Raw genomic sequence first — 12,739 nt, forward strand, 5'->3', positions numbered from 1 at the left:
GCGAGGCCGGGGCGGGGCCTGCCTGCGCGGGCCTCTCCGAGGGGCCCACCCAGGCCCCGCGTCCCGGCCCCTCCCTGCGCCCCTCCAGCGCCCCGCCGCTGCGCCTCCCCACTCCGCCCAGCCCGCAGCCCCGGGGATGGGAGGGAAGGGTGAGGAGGGGAGGTGGAGGGAGGGAAGAGGACTTCCAGACCCCTCGTTGGCCTCCTGCGGCCGGTAGGCGGCGGAGGGGCTCCTCCTCCCCTCCCCAAAGGGCCCACCTCGGGGCTCGGCTCAGGCCAGCTCAACTAGCAACTCCCGAGCCTAGCCGCTGGTGAGGGAGGGCCCTGGCCGAGACCCCTCCCGTCCCCTGGCCCAGACTCCTTTCAGTCCCCAGCCCATCCTACTCTCCTCTCCGCCCCCCCGCCCCCCCCCCCCCCCAGCCCTAGCCAGGTCTCCAAGGGTCAGACAGAAAAGACGGAATCAAAGGTGAGGTCAGCCCCTTGGGCCCCAGGCTGGGGCCTAGCTCTGCCCTTGATGAAGCTTGGGGCATTGAGGAAGGGTTCTCGAAGGCTGGGGCCCTATTCCTGGCAGGGGGCTCACTGGGAACTCACTCAGCCTCCTCAAAGAGCACCCAACCCCTTTCCTTAGAGCGCTCACAGCCTTCCTGCCCTAACCAGGCCCTGGGTGGGGGTGGGGGGGGGTGGGGAGATGCTAGGACATGGCTCCAAACAGGGGTTTGCCAGATGGAGACGCCTCTCAGCTAGGCCCCTCTAAGGCAGCTAACTTACCTTGCCCTCCATCACCTCCTGGTTCTGGAGGGCCTAGGCCCGGCCCACTGCCCATCTAAAAGGTCGTCAGCTAAAGTGTCACATCTTCTGGACTTGTTGCCCTTCTTATCCAGGTCACCGCCCTGGAGCACCCCTGCAGCAAGGCTGGGGTTGGGGTGTGCTGCACCAGAGGGCTTGGGACGTCAGTAGCTAGTCAGTAAGCCAGCAAAGCATCCAATCGGCAGCCTCCACTGGCTGCTCCGGGGAGTGTGTGCGTCTGCGTGTATGAGTGCGGCTCTGGATGCGGGTGACTCCATGTTCATGTGTTAAGGGCTTCTCTTGGGACATCTGTGTGACTGTCTTTGTGTCTGTGTATATGATAGATGTGTGTCTTTGTGCGTGTGTTTGAACTTGTCTGGATGTGTGACAGGTGTGTGATGGGGGCTGTCAGCCCTTCATGTCATTCCAGAGGTTAAACAAAACTTGGGAGGGCAGAAGTGGCTGCAGGGGAGTAAATGGGGACAAGGCAAAGGGTCTGGCCCCTCCAACGCAGCCTCTCTCCTTTTCCTTTGCCCTTCCACTGTGCTTTCATTCCCTTCCCACCCGGAGCTCTACCTATTGACTCATCTCTGAGGGCTTCGCTCTGAGCAGGAGTGAAGAAGACTCATGGTAAAGGGTTCTCAGCCCTCAGCATCCTCCCACTTGGCAGCCTTCTGTCCCCACCCCTCACCCCCCATTTCAGGCCCTCTCAGTCTGACTTGGGACTCACAGGCCCCACCCTTGGGCAGCTTCCAGTCTAACAGAAGAGAAGGACAGCGAATAATCCCAGTGAATCCTCAAATTCGAGAATGTTTGACTCAGTTGCCAGCAGGTTTGGGCCCTGGAGATCATGCACAAGGATCCTGCAGAGCCCCTGCCTTTACCACCCTCTCTCCGTGCCCTTGCAACACCCTCCTCTCCCCTCCCAGGGCCACTGTGGGCCCACCCACTGACCTCACCGGCTTTCTGCTTCTCCCGGGGTGGGGAAGCTGGAGGAAGGTTCAGCCTCTGAGCGTATCCTCCCAGGGAGCAGCCTGTCTCCAGGCCAGGCTTTCCCACTCTGACCTTGGCTCATCCACTCTCTCGAGGACGCCCTGCCCTTCCATCCCATTTCTCTGGTGCAAGTGAAGGTGATTCTCCAAAGTGCAAGCCTGGCCCCATCCCTTCATATTCTCTGTGGCTCCCTATTACCTACACGAGAAGATCCAAGTGATCCAAGGCTTGGACTGCCCTTGGTTGACCTCTCAAGCTCTCCTTCCCAGACCTAACCTCCAGCCTCATCTCCAGCCATTTGGACACAAGCTCCAGAGCTCTGTTCCCCCTGGACCAGGCCCCTAGCCCTGACCTGCTCAGCAACATTCTCCTTTCCCTTGAGCCCTCGGGAAGAAACTGGCCCCTTGGACCCTGCTGTGGGTGCTGTGTCAGTTGGGAGAGGCCCCAGCCCTGGTGATCACTAGGGGTCTCTCAGGAAAATGCGGGGTTGGGAAGGCAGAAGTAGGGCTCTCCTGTCCCAGTGCCCACAGCCTGGCCCAATGTGGCAGACCAGCAGGAAGTTTTAGCCCATAGCGTCTCAGTCTCCCTCCCTCCTGCCCAGGCCCAGCTACTTGCTCTGCCCTGGCTCCCACCCCCCACCCCCCCCGCCATGCACAAACACACACCAGCGGGGAGGGCAGGTGCCAGTAGACCTATTCACCAGTAGACTTTGTTGACTGAACCCCACAGTGTGCTGGTGCCTAGCGGGCTAGCTTACCCTGCCACCAAACACTTGGCGACAGGGCCCTCCATCCTCATTGTACAGAAGAGAAACTGAGGTTTCTGGGAGAACTGGGCACTGCCCCATTCGGACCCAGCAATGGCCTCAGGACCTATGTCCTTTGTCATGTCCCATCTCTGCAGGAGGCTGGCAGGGGAGGATGGTACCTAGGCACCCAGAGGTGGCTCCCTGACGGTTGTCCGGCTCTGCCTGCCTCTTCCTGGGTACAGGAGGTGGAGGGTTCCTGGGACAGAGGCCTCTCGAGTGTTCCTCTACCAGATTCCTGAGGTCCTAGCTTCCTTCCAGGAATTACTAGCCTGCCCCCACCCAGCTGCACTTCCTCTCTGTGGCCTACAGCCACATCACTTTCCTTATCCAAGATGGGAGTGTGGGAGGCGCAGCCTGTGGCCAGCCTTGGTAGCGCCCTACCTCCACTGTCATAGGGGCAGCTGGCGCCTCTCTTTTCATAAAAAGAAAGCCCTGGGGTCACACCTTCCTGCTGAGCCTCTCCAGCACCCTGCCCCTGAAGGACACCCAAAGGACTAGAACTGGCCCCTCTTCTAGAACTCTGCACCAACACTGTCCCACTTGCAGCTCCTTCTCCAGTGTGATGTTGTTAGGGTTCCCAGCAGGAACATCAGGAAGACTTCTTAGAGGAGGTGACCTCTGATCTGAGCCCTGAAGGATGACTGAGAGTTATCCATGAAGAGAAGTGGGAAGGACGTTCCAGGAGGAGGAAATGGTGCAACTAAAGGCAAGGAGGGCAGAGTTCTGCGAGGGAACAGAAAAGGACCAAGACTCGAAGGGAACAGGACGTGCTGGGGGAAGATAATACCTCCATGTCAGCCATGTTAAGCTGGAGGAGACTGTGAAGCTGCCCCCTCCCCGGGTATCTATTTTCTTGTTCTTAACTATACAATCTTCTCTTTTTAGCCATGCACATGGCCACTCAGCATAAAGAAGAGATATCCCAGCCTTCCTTGGGGCTAGGCATAGCCACGTGACTAAGTTCTGGATCACGAGACAGAAGCAGAAGCGTTATATGGTGTCTTCCAGGCTTTACATGCTGGTGGGTGCCTGTTGTTCCTTGTTCTGCTTTTCTCCATCCCACTGCCTGGAATGGTGATGGGATGACTGGAGTGCAAACCACCATTTTGGAACATAAGGTTCCGGGGTAACAGAATAGTGCACTGCAGAGAGACAGGCACTTGAGCAGTATTCCCATGACAGCCTCGGGCTGTGCATATCCAGATGTTCAATGCGGAAGAAAGAAACCCTTTTGTGGAGGACACTCTGTTTTCAGACTCTGTTACAGCAGGATGTAATACTATCTGATTCGCCCCCAAAGAGAAATGTTGACTAGGCAGTTGGTATATGGATCTGGAGCTCAGAGCCGAGTTTTGGGTTGCGGGTAGAAATTTGGCAGCCGCCCTCATGGAGATGGTAATTGAAGCCACGAGAGTGGATGAGATCACCCAGGCAGGGTATGCAGTGTGAAAGAGAAGGGTAGAAGGCTTCCCGGGAGGCAACTCACCCCACCCTTTTGCCCACAAAAGATGACCCTGGCTTTGCGTCTCAGTGTCATCCACCCCCTTCCCAACATCACATGAGGAAGGTTCTGCCTCCCAGAACACTTTTTGTGTTTTTTTTTGTGATGCAGAGTCAGGTTGGAAGGGGGCTAGAAGAAAGATGTGTATGGACGAGGTTGGGAGAAATTTGAGTTTTCAAGTTTTTGCCAGTGTGTGGCAAAGTGGGTGGAAGAAGAAAGGGTTTTATAATGTGTTGTTATAATCTAAGTATCCCTTTCATGGTATTCAAGAAACCACACAGAATTTGAAATTTGTTGAAATGATTTTTTGGTTGCCAGACTGGACCTCTTCGGTCATAACATCACCCAGAGACTGGTCCATTTGGATAATGGCTTTAGAAGGGTTACACGAGTATCGAAACCCATTAGAGCAGTTTAGGTGAAGGAGAAGCTTGGGCCAAGGACACAGGGTTTGTACGTTATAGAATCCAAGGGCAGAAAAGGGTGCACCAGGGCCTCACGAGGGCCTGGAACAAGGAACTGGAAATATCTCGGTAGCCATTGAGCTGTCACCTGGTCACAGGGACTCTCCTCTCTGCTGCTCTCCGCATATCTGCTAGATTCTTCTCTTGTTACAGATTGCCTTTTAAAAAATAATTAATAGATTTTAGCAAGTTTTATTTTTTATTATTTATTTATATAGTTTAGTTTTATTATTTATGTAGTTTATTATTTATTTATATAGCTTAGTTGGTTTTTTTTTTTTAATACTTTATGTATTCGTTTGAGAGAAAGAGAGAGAAAGCACGAGCAGGAGGAAGGGCAGAGGGTGAAACAGACTCCTCGCTGAGCTGGGCGGGAGCTGGGAGCCCGATGTGGGGCTTGATCCCTGGACCTGGAGAAAATGACCTGAGCTGAACGCAGACACTGAGCCATCTGAACTACCCAAGTGATCGGTTTTCATTACATTTTAATTGAAGTGTGTTGACACACAGTGTTACATGCCCCACAGTGATTTGACAGGTCTGTACATTATAACTTTTCGCCACAAGGGTAGCTGCCACTGTTCATCACACAAGGCTGTTACCATACCACTGACTATATTCCCTATGCTGTAGCTTTCATCCCTGTGACTTGTTCATTCCATAACGGGAGGCCTGTGCCTCCTATTCCCCTTTACTCCTTTTTGCCCGTCCCCCACCCAATAGATCTTATTTTTTTATTTGGGGAGGGAAGGGGCAGAGGGAGACGAGGAGAGAGAATCTTAAGCAGGCTCTGTGCCCAGCCCAGAACCTGACACAGGTCTCGATCTCACGATCCTGAGATGACGGCCTGAGCCAAAATCAAGAGTTAGAGGCTTAACCACTGAGCCACTCAGGTGTTGCCCAATAGATATTTTTTAAGATTTTTATTTATTTATTTGACAGACAAAGATCACAAGTAGGCAGAGAGGCAGGCAGAGAGAGAGGGGGAAGCAGGTTCCCCGCTGCACAGAGAGCCCGATGTGGGGCTCGATCCCAGGACCCTGAGATCAGGACCCGAGCCGAAGGCAGAGGCTTAACCCACCGAGCCACTCAGGTGTCCTTCCCCAAAGATTTTATTTATTCATTTGAGAGAGGCAAGAGAAAGAGAGGGAATAGGGGCAGAGGGGGAGGTAGAAAGAATCTGAAGATGGCTTCACAGTAAGTGCACTGACTCCACACTGAGTGCAGCTGACATCGGGCTGGATCCATAACCATGAGATCATGACCTGAACCAAAAATGAGAGTCAGACACTCAACTGACTGAGCCACCCAGGAGCCCTCAGAAGGTGGCCTTTCCAGACTGGCTTCTTTCACTTGGTCATATCCATTTAAGCTTCCTCCGTGTCTTCTCATGGCTTGATGGCTCATTTCTTTTTGCCACTGAATAACATTCCCTTGTATGCATGGAACAGTTTATTTACCATTTACTCATTGAAGGATATCTTGGTTGCTTCCAGTTTTTGGCAATTATAAGTTAAGCTTCTATAAACATTTGTAGATAGAGTTTTGTGTAGACTTGAGTTTTCAGCTCATTTGGGTAAATATCTAGGAGTGTGACTGCTGAATCATATGGTAAGACTAGGTTTAACTTTGTAAGAAACCCACCAACTGTCTTCCCAAATAGCTGTACCCTTTTGCATTCCCACCAGAAAAGAATGGAGGTTCCTGTTGCTCTGTATCCTCATCAGCATTTGGTGTTGTCAGGGTTCTGGATTTTGGCCATTCTGATACGTATGTATTGACATTTCATTGTTGCTTTAATTTGCAATTTCCCAATGACTTAGTTGTTGAGCATCTTTTCACATGGTTACTTGCCAGCTGTGGATCTTTGGTGACATATCTGTTCAGATCTTTTGTACATTTTTATTTTTATTTATTTTTTTTAAAGATTTTTAATTTTATTTATTTGACAGAGAGAGAGATCACAAGTAGGCAGAGAGGCAGGCGGGGAGAGGGAGAGAAGCAGGCTTCCCGCTGAGCAGAGAGCCCAATGCGGGGCTCCATCCCAGGACCCTGAGATCAGGACCCGAGCCGAAGGCAGAGACTTAACCCACTGAGCCACCCAGGTGCCTCCCTTTGTGCATTTTAAAAAGACTTTTTAAATCTGGGGCACCTGGGTGGCTGAGTGAGTTAAAGCTTCTGCCTTCAGCTCAGGTCATGATCCCAGGGTCCTGGGATCAAGCCCCACATCGGGCTCTCTGCTCTGCAGGGAGCCTGCTTCCTCCTCTCTCTCTCTACCTGCCTCTCTGCCGGCTTGTGATCTCTGTCTGTCAAATAAATAAATAAAATCTTTTTTTAAAAAAAGACTTTTTAAATCTTAGGTAATCTCTGCACCCAACGTGGGGCTCGAACTCGCAACCCTGAGATCAAGAGTTGTATGCTCCACTGACTGAGCCAGCCAGACACCTTACCCCTTTGTGCATTTTTTTCCTGCAGTTGTTTGTTTTCTTATTGTTGAGTTGTAAGACTTCCTCACGTATTTTGGATACAAGTCCTTTATCAGATACATGTTTGCAAATATTTTCTCCCAGTCTGTGGCTTGTCTTTTCATTCTCTTAACGGATTGCCTGTTATTTATGTCTTTCTTCTCCATGCATATGAACATTCCTGAATTTATCTGCCCTCCTTTCAGCTATAAGCAGAGGCCTAATAGTGTCACTTTGTCCCAGTTCCAGAGTTTTGAGAGACACTATTATTTGACAGTCTGGTGAAGTGGGAAATTAATTTTGGCTGAACAGTCGTGTGGTGGCATTAAGGCAGCTGGAAAGGAGTCTGGGAAATGCAAATGTGGTTTTCCACCCCCTTCAGTACAGGCAAACTAGAAGGAGGTGGGAATGGTGCCTAGTGCCAATCCTCCATAGAGACACAGGAGGTAGAGCGAGGTGGGTGGTGGGGTTCTGATATGGTATAGTCTGTGTAGGTAAAAAAATTCAACCAAAACAGGATGGGAAAAAAATGGAAGACAAAATTTCCTACACCGGTTCCACACCTCAGAACTTTTTCTATTTTTAGATATTCCAGAGTTTTAACATTTTAGTTCTAAAGAATATGCTTTACCTTTGTTTCTTGGGGTGCCTGAGTGGCTCAGTCGATTAAGCATAATTTCAGCTCAGGTCATGAACTCAGGGTCCTGGGATCGAGCCCCGTGTTGGGTTCCACTTTCCATGGGAATTCTACTTGGGATTCTCTCTCTCCTTCACATGTGCTTTCTCTCTCTCAAAACAAAACAAAACAACACAAAAAACCAGAACCAAGAACAAAACAACCCCAAACAACTACCTCTGTTTCTCAATTTAGTAACTCGAGAGCATCTAATGATACCTCATTGTTAAAGCAAGAATTTAAATCACACTAGCTCCCATCTCTCCCCAAGCCCACTTTTAAAATTTTGTTGGCTATATTATATTATCACAGTCGCATTTGCTGTTATTTATAGTTCTGATCAATCTATATTTAAGATTTATTTATTTGAGAGAGAGAATGTGCACACATGAGCAGGGGGAGGGGCAGAGGGAGAGAGAGAGAAATCTTCAGACTTCCTTGACTTGAAATCTTCAAGCAGACTCCCTGCTGTGGGGCTTGATCCCAGGACCCTGAGATTGTGACCGGAGCCGAGATCGAGAGTTGGTGGCTTAACCTATGACTAGGCCACCCAGGTGCCCCTGAACAATCTATATTTAAAACATAGACAACTTCTTGATCCCCATCAATATGTAAAGATAATTTTTTAAAACAAGATTTTATTTATTTATTTTACAGACAGAGATCACAAGGAGGCAGAGAGGCAGGCAGAGAGAGAGGAAGGGAGGCAGGCAGAGAGAGAGGAAGGGAAGCAGGCTCCCTGCCAAGCAGACAGCCTGATATGGGGCTTGATCCCAGCACCCTGGGATCATGACCTGAGCTGAAGGCAGAGGCTTTAACACTCAGCCACCCAGGTGCCCCAATATGTAAAGATAATTAACGTCTCTAGTCCATCTGCCATCTTCCTTCCCTACTCCCATCTAATTTCTATTGGTTTTACTTTCATATTTCCATGGCCAAAGTTTACAACATTTATATTTTGTTTTGTAGCTATAGTTAAATCTCCCATTCTTTATCTTCAGGTTGATTCCGAAAACTGAAAATCAGCCAATTTTGTGATTATATAAACATCATTTACTACAGAACCAAGTAATGGGATAGCTCCATTGAGAAGGAAATGTAAAGCCATTCTCTCTACCCTCTGCTGCCCAAAGAGCATTTGGTGTCTCCAACATCAAGGTCAAGCAGATTTTCTTTTCTTATACTTCACTAATTGTTCAAAATCATGCCTCACATGTTTGCTTCATATTCAGGGCCTGGAATTGTTTCTGGTTTTCTAATTGCCTTTCTTTTTTCTTCCTGAGAGAAGAAACAGATGTCCTTTCCATTATGTTACCGCAAAATCGACTTGCCATGCACATATTCCCATGCTTGGGCCCTTTGTCTGTCTAGTGAGATGTGGTAACTGCTGTCGTGTTTATCCAGCTCTCCTTTCCCCACCCTTTCTTTCAGTGAACTGATGCTTCCCCAGTCCAGTTTTGTGATTTGATTTCTTTTTGGTTTTGTTTCCAATTGCTGGGGTGGGCTCATACACCAGGCCAGGGAGTTTACCTTGATGGGGACTCATTTGAGGGCTGAAAACACAACTGAGGCAAGGATAAGTGGAGTCGTTCTATAGGACTTGATAAGTAGATATTGGGAAAGAGAAGCACTCACTCCTTTAGCTTCAGGTAAGTCTTGATCCAGGGACTGCAATGTCATCAAGGACCCAGGGTCACTATACATCTTTCCTCAGCTCTCAGTGTTGTCTCCATCCCTGGCTCCTCAGAGTGGACTGTCAGCAGCAACATGTTTCTCTTGTGTATAAAATGGGGGAGGGGTGGTCAATTCCACCCAATCCACTGGCTTCAGAAATCAAAGGGAAATCAGAGCGTTTTAAAATTTTGTTATTATTATTTTTTTTTCTAGCAAAAGAAAAATTTTGGACACCCAAACCACAGATGCTCACACTCCTTTCTATTGAGTTTGGTTTTTCTTAGTGATTCTGTTTTAAATTTCTAAGAATTATTTCTTGCTTTTTTTCATAGCTTCCTCTATTCGTTTTATGAATATAATAGACTTAGACTCTTATTAAGTTCTCTTCTGTTTGAATGATCTGTTTCCTCTGGGATCAGTAAGTCACTTTTTAAAAAAATTTATTAAAGGGGCGCCTGGGTGGCTCAGCGGGTTAAAGCCTCTGCCTTCGGCTCAGGTCATGATCCCAGGGTCCTGGGATCGAGCCCCGCATCAGGCTCTCTGCTCGGCTGGGAGCCTGCTTCCTCCTCTCTCTCTCTGCCTGCCTCTCTGCCTACTTGCCTACTTGTAATCTCTAAAAAAAAAAAAAAAAAAAAAAAAATTTATTAAAGAGGGAGTATCATTGGAAGCAGCCCAAGTGTCATCAAAAAAATGAATGGATAAAGAAAATGTAATATATGTACATGATGGAATATTATTCAGTCATAAAAAAGAATGAAATCTTGCTATTTGCAGCAACTTGGATGGAGCCAGAGGGATAAGTGAAATGAGTTAGCCAAAGAAAAATACCATGTGATTTCACTCATATGTGGAATTGGAGAAATAAAACAAACAAGCAGAGACAGAGAGAGAGAGAGAGAGATAGAGAAACCAAGAATCAGACTCCTAAATCTAGAGAGCAAACTGATGGGAAACTGGGAGGAGGACATGGGGCAAACAGGGGAAGGGGATTGACGCTTATCATGATGAGCACTGAGGGATGTACAGAATTGTTGAATCACTATATTGTACATCTGAAACTAATTTAACTGTATGTCCACTGGATTGGAATTAAAATAAAAAGATTAATAATAATAAGAAAAAATCAGTAGGGTTGAGTAGTTCAGGGTGCAGTGCAGCAAACAGGCTGCCTGGGTTCAGATTCCGTGTCTCTGCCCCTCATGAGCTGTTTCAATCTCGACCAAGCTAATGTACTGTTCTGTGACTCAGTTTCCTGCAAAGTGGAGGTCACAAGAGCATCTAGCTCTGGGCGTCATTACATGGTTACTGAATGTCGAGGCTTAGACCACGGCCAGGCGCACATCATCACTCAGTTGTGGTTTGCTCTGCTTTTCTGAATCTTGCTTGTTGGATTTTCTCAACTGGCCGGTAATACCTCGTGGCCAGTTCGTCTTTAGGAAACGGGGGCAGGGCTGGCTGGTATTGGTATGGATGGAAGGGATTTTCTCTGCCCTGGAGCGTTAGCAGGGGCAGATGGAGAAGTCCATATGCCTTCACACTGTCCAGGAGCAGAAATGAGTGCATGAGCAGGGGAGGAGAGCCAGAGGGACAGACCACAGGCTCTGGGGTGACTGAGGGAAAGCCAGGGTGTAGTTATGGGAGCGGTCACCTTCGTGGGGAAGTGGGAGCAGTCTTCGTCTACTCTCACTGCACCCACAGAGCTGTTCTGACATTCCAGGCTTTGTGGCAGGCTCTTCACACTCACACAAGCTGTCCCAAAGTTTCCATGTTCAGAGTGGTTGAGTAACTTCCCCCGGTCACACAGCTGGTGAATGATAGGTCTGAATTTGAACTCAGCTCTATGGAAGGCCCAGGCTCCTAACCACTGAGCTGTGTGACTCACATCTGTCCCCAAGCTGACCACAGCAGGCCCTGAGGATCTTCTTGGGGCCACTGTGGGCTGAGCTAGTCATATGCCTCGGATATTGCTGTTGGATCCGAAAGGACAAAGGTGAGGAAGCAGAGGGCTCGGGCGCCCTCTATGGGAGATAGGAGGCTCTACAGAGATGCTGTCATAGGCAGGGGCCTGGGGCTGGGATCCCAGCAGTTCCAAAGAATGAGAGATTTAATCAGGACCCTGGTTGCTCAATAAAAAGGCAGAGCTTCATCCCTCCACTGCCCACTTCTTAGTAATGAACCCCTAGTATTTATCTGGGCACATCATCTATTGGAATAAAGACATAAGGCCATGTGACTAACTTCTGGCTAGTGTGATGTAAGCAGAAATGAAATATGCAATTTAAGGAATTATCCTTAAAAGACTGGGCATGACCTGCTTTGTTCCTTCCTCTATCTTGCTTTCTGGAACGCAGATATAATGGCTGGTTTTCCAGCAGCCATCTTAGACCATGAGTGGAAGCGGTCCATTGAAGATGGCAGAACACAAAAATTAAAAGGGTTCTAGCTTCGTGACGGCTGGGCAGTTGCCACATCAGCCTTGATGCCCACACTTACTTGAGGGAGAGGGAGATACACTTCTATTTTATTTAAATCCCTATTAATTCTAATTTTCTGTATTTTGCCCCAATTTTTTCTTCATCAAAAAAATTATGCTTGGGGTGCCTGGATGGCTCAGCCAGGATCCTCAGGGTTCTGGGATTGAGTCCCACATTGGGCTCCCTGCTTGGCGGGAAGCCTGCTTCTCCCTCTACCTCTCCTTCTACCTCCCCCTGCCTGTGCTTGAGTGTTCTCTCTCTCTGATAAATAAATAAATAAATAAATAAATAAATAAATAAGATCTAAATAAATAAATAAATAAGATCTTTAAAAAAAAATTATGCTTATTTATTCCAGAACAAAAGTAAAACACATTATCCACATTTTACTAAGAGTAACACCATGAAGCCATGAAATTAATTCATTTATTAGCAAGATTTAATTTCATATTCAGGATTTCCCATGTCACGTATTGTCACTAAAAACATAGTATGTGGCATCTCTGCTCATGCTCTTTCCTCATCCTGCAAGGTTCTATTATTTTAAGATCTGTTATTCTTAGGACAGATTTTTATCTCATAGTTTTAATTGCAAAGAGATGAAATTTCAGGATACAAAAGCCTGAGAATTGTTAAGAGAGTTTCTTTTCACCGACCTTTACTCCTTCTATTTTACAATCTCCAAACAATAGGGATATGAAAGTGGCTTTGCAGGCCACCTTTAGCCACCTGCCTGAGGCTGAAACGTCAGCTGCCCGAGTCAAGGGCCTGAGCTGGCACTGGCTTCAGGGGATGGAAGGTGGATGCCAAAGTTGTGGGCCTATGAGTTACAGCCAAAGTCTTGAGAGAATTTCTTTCTTTCTTTTTTCTTTCCTTTTCCTTTTTCCTTCCTTCCTTCC

The sequence above is a fragment of the Meles meles genome, chromosome 16 (genome assembly GCF_922984935.1).
Source record: "Meles meles chromosome 16, mMelMel3.1 paternal haplotype, whole genome shotgun sequence".
Taxonomy (NCBI): domain Eukaryota; kingdom Metazoa; phylum Chordata; class Mammalia; order Carnivora; family Mustelidae; genus Meles; species Meles meles.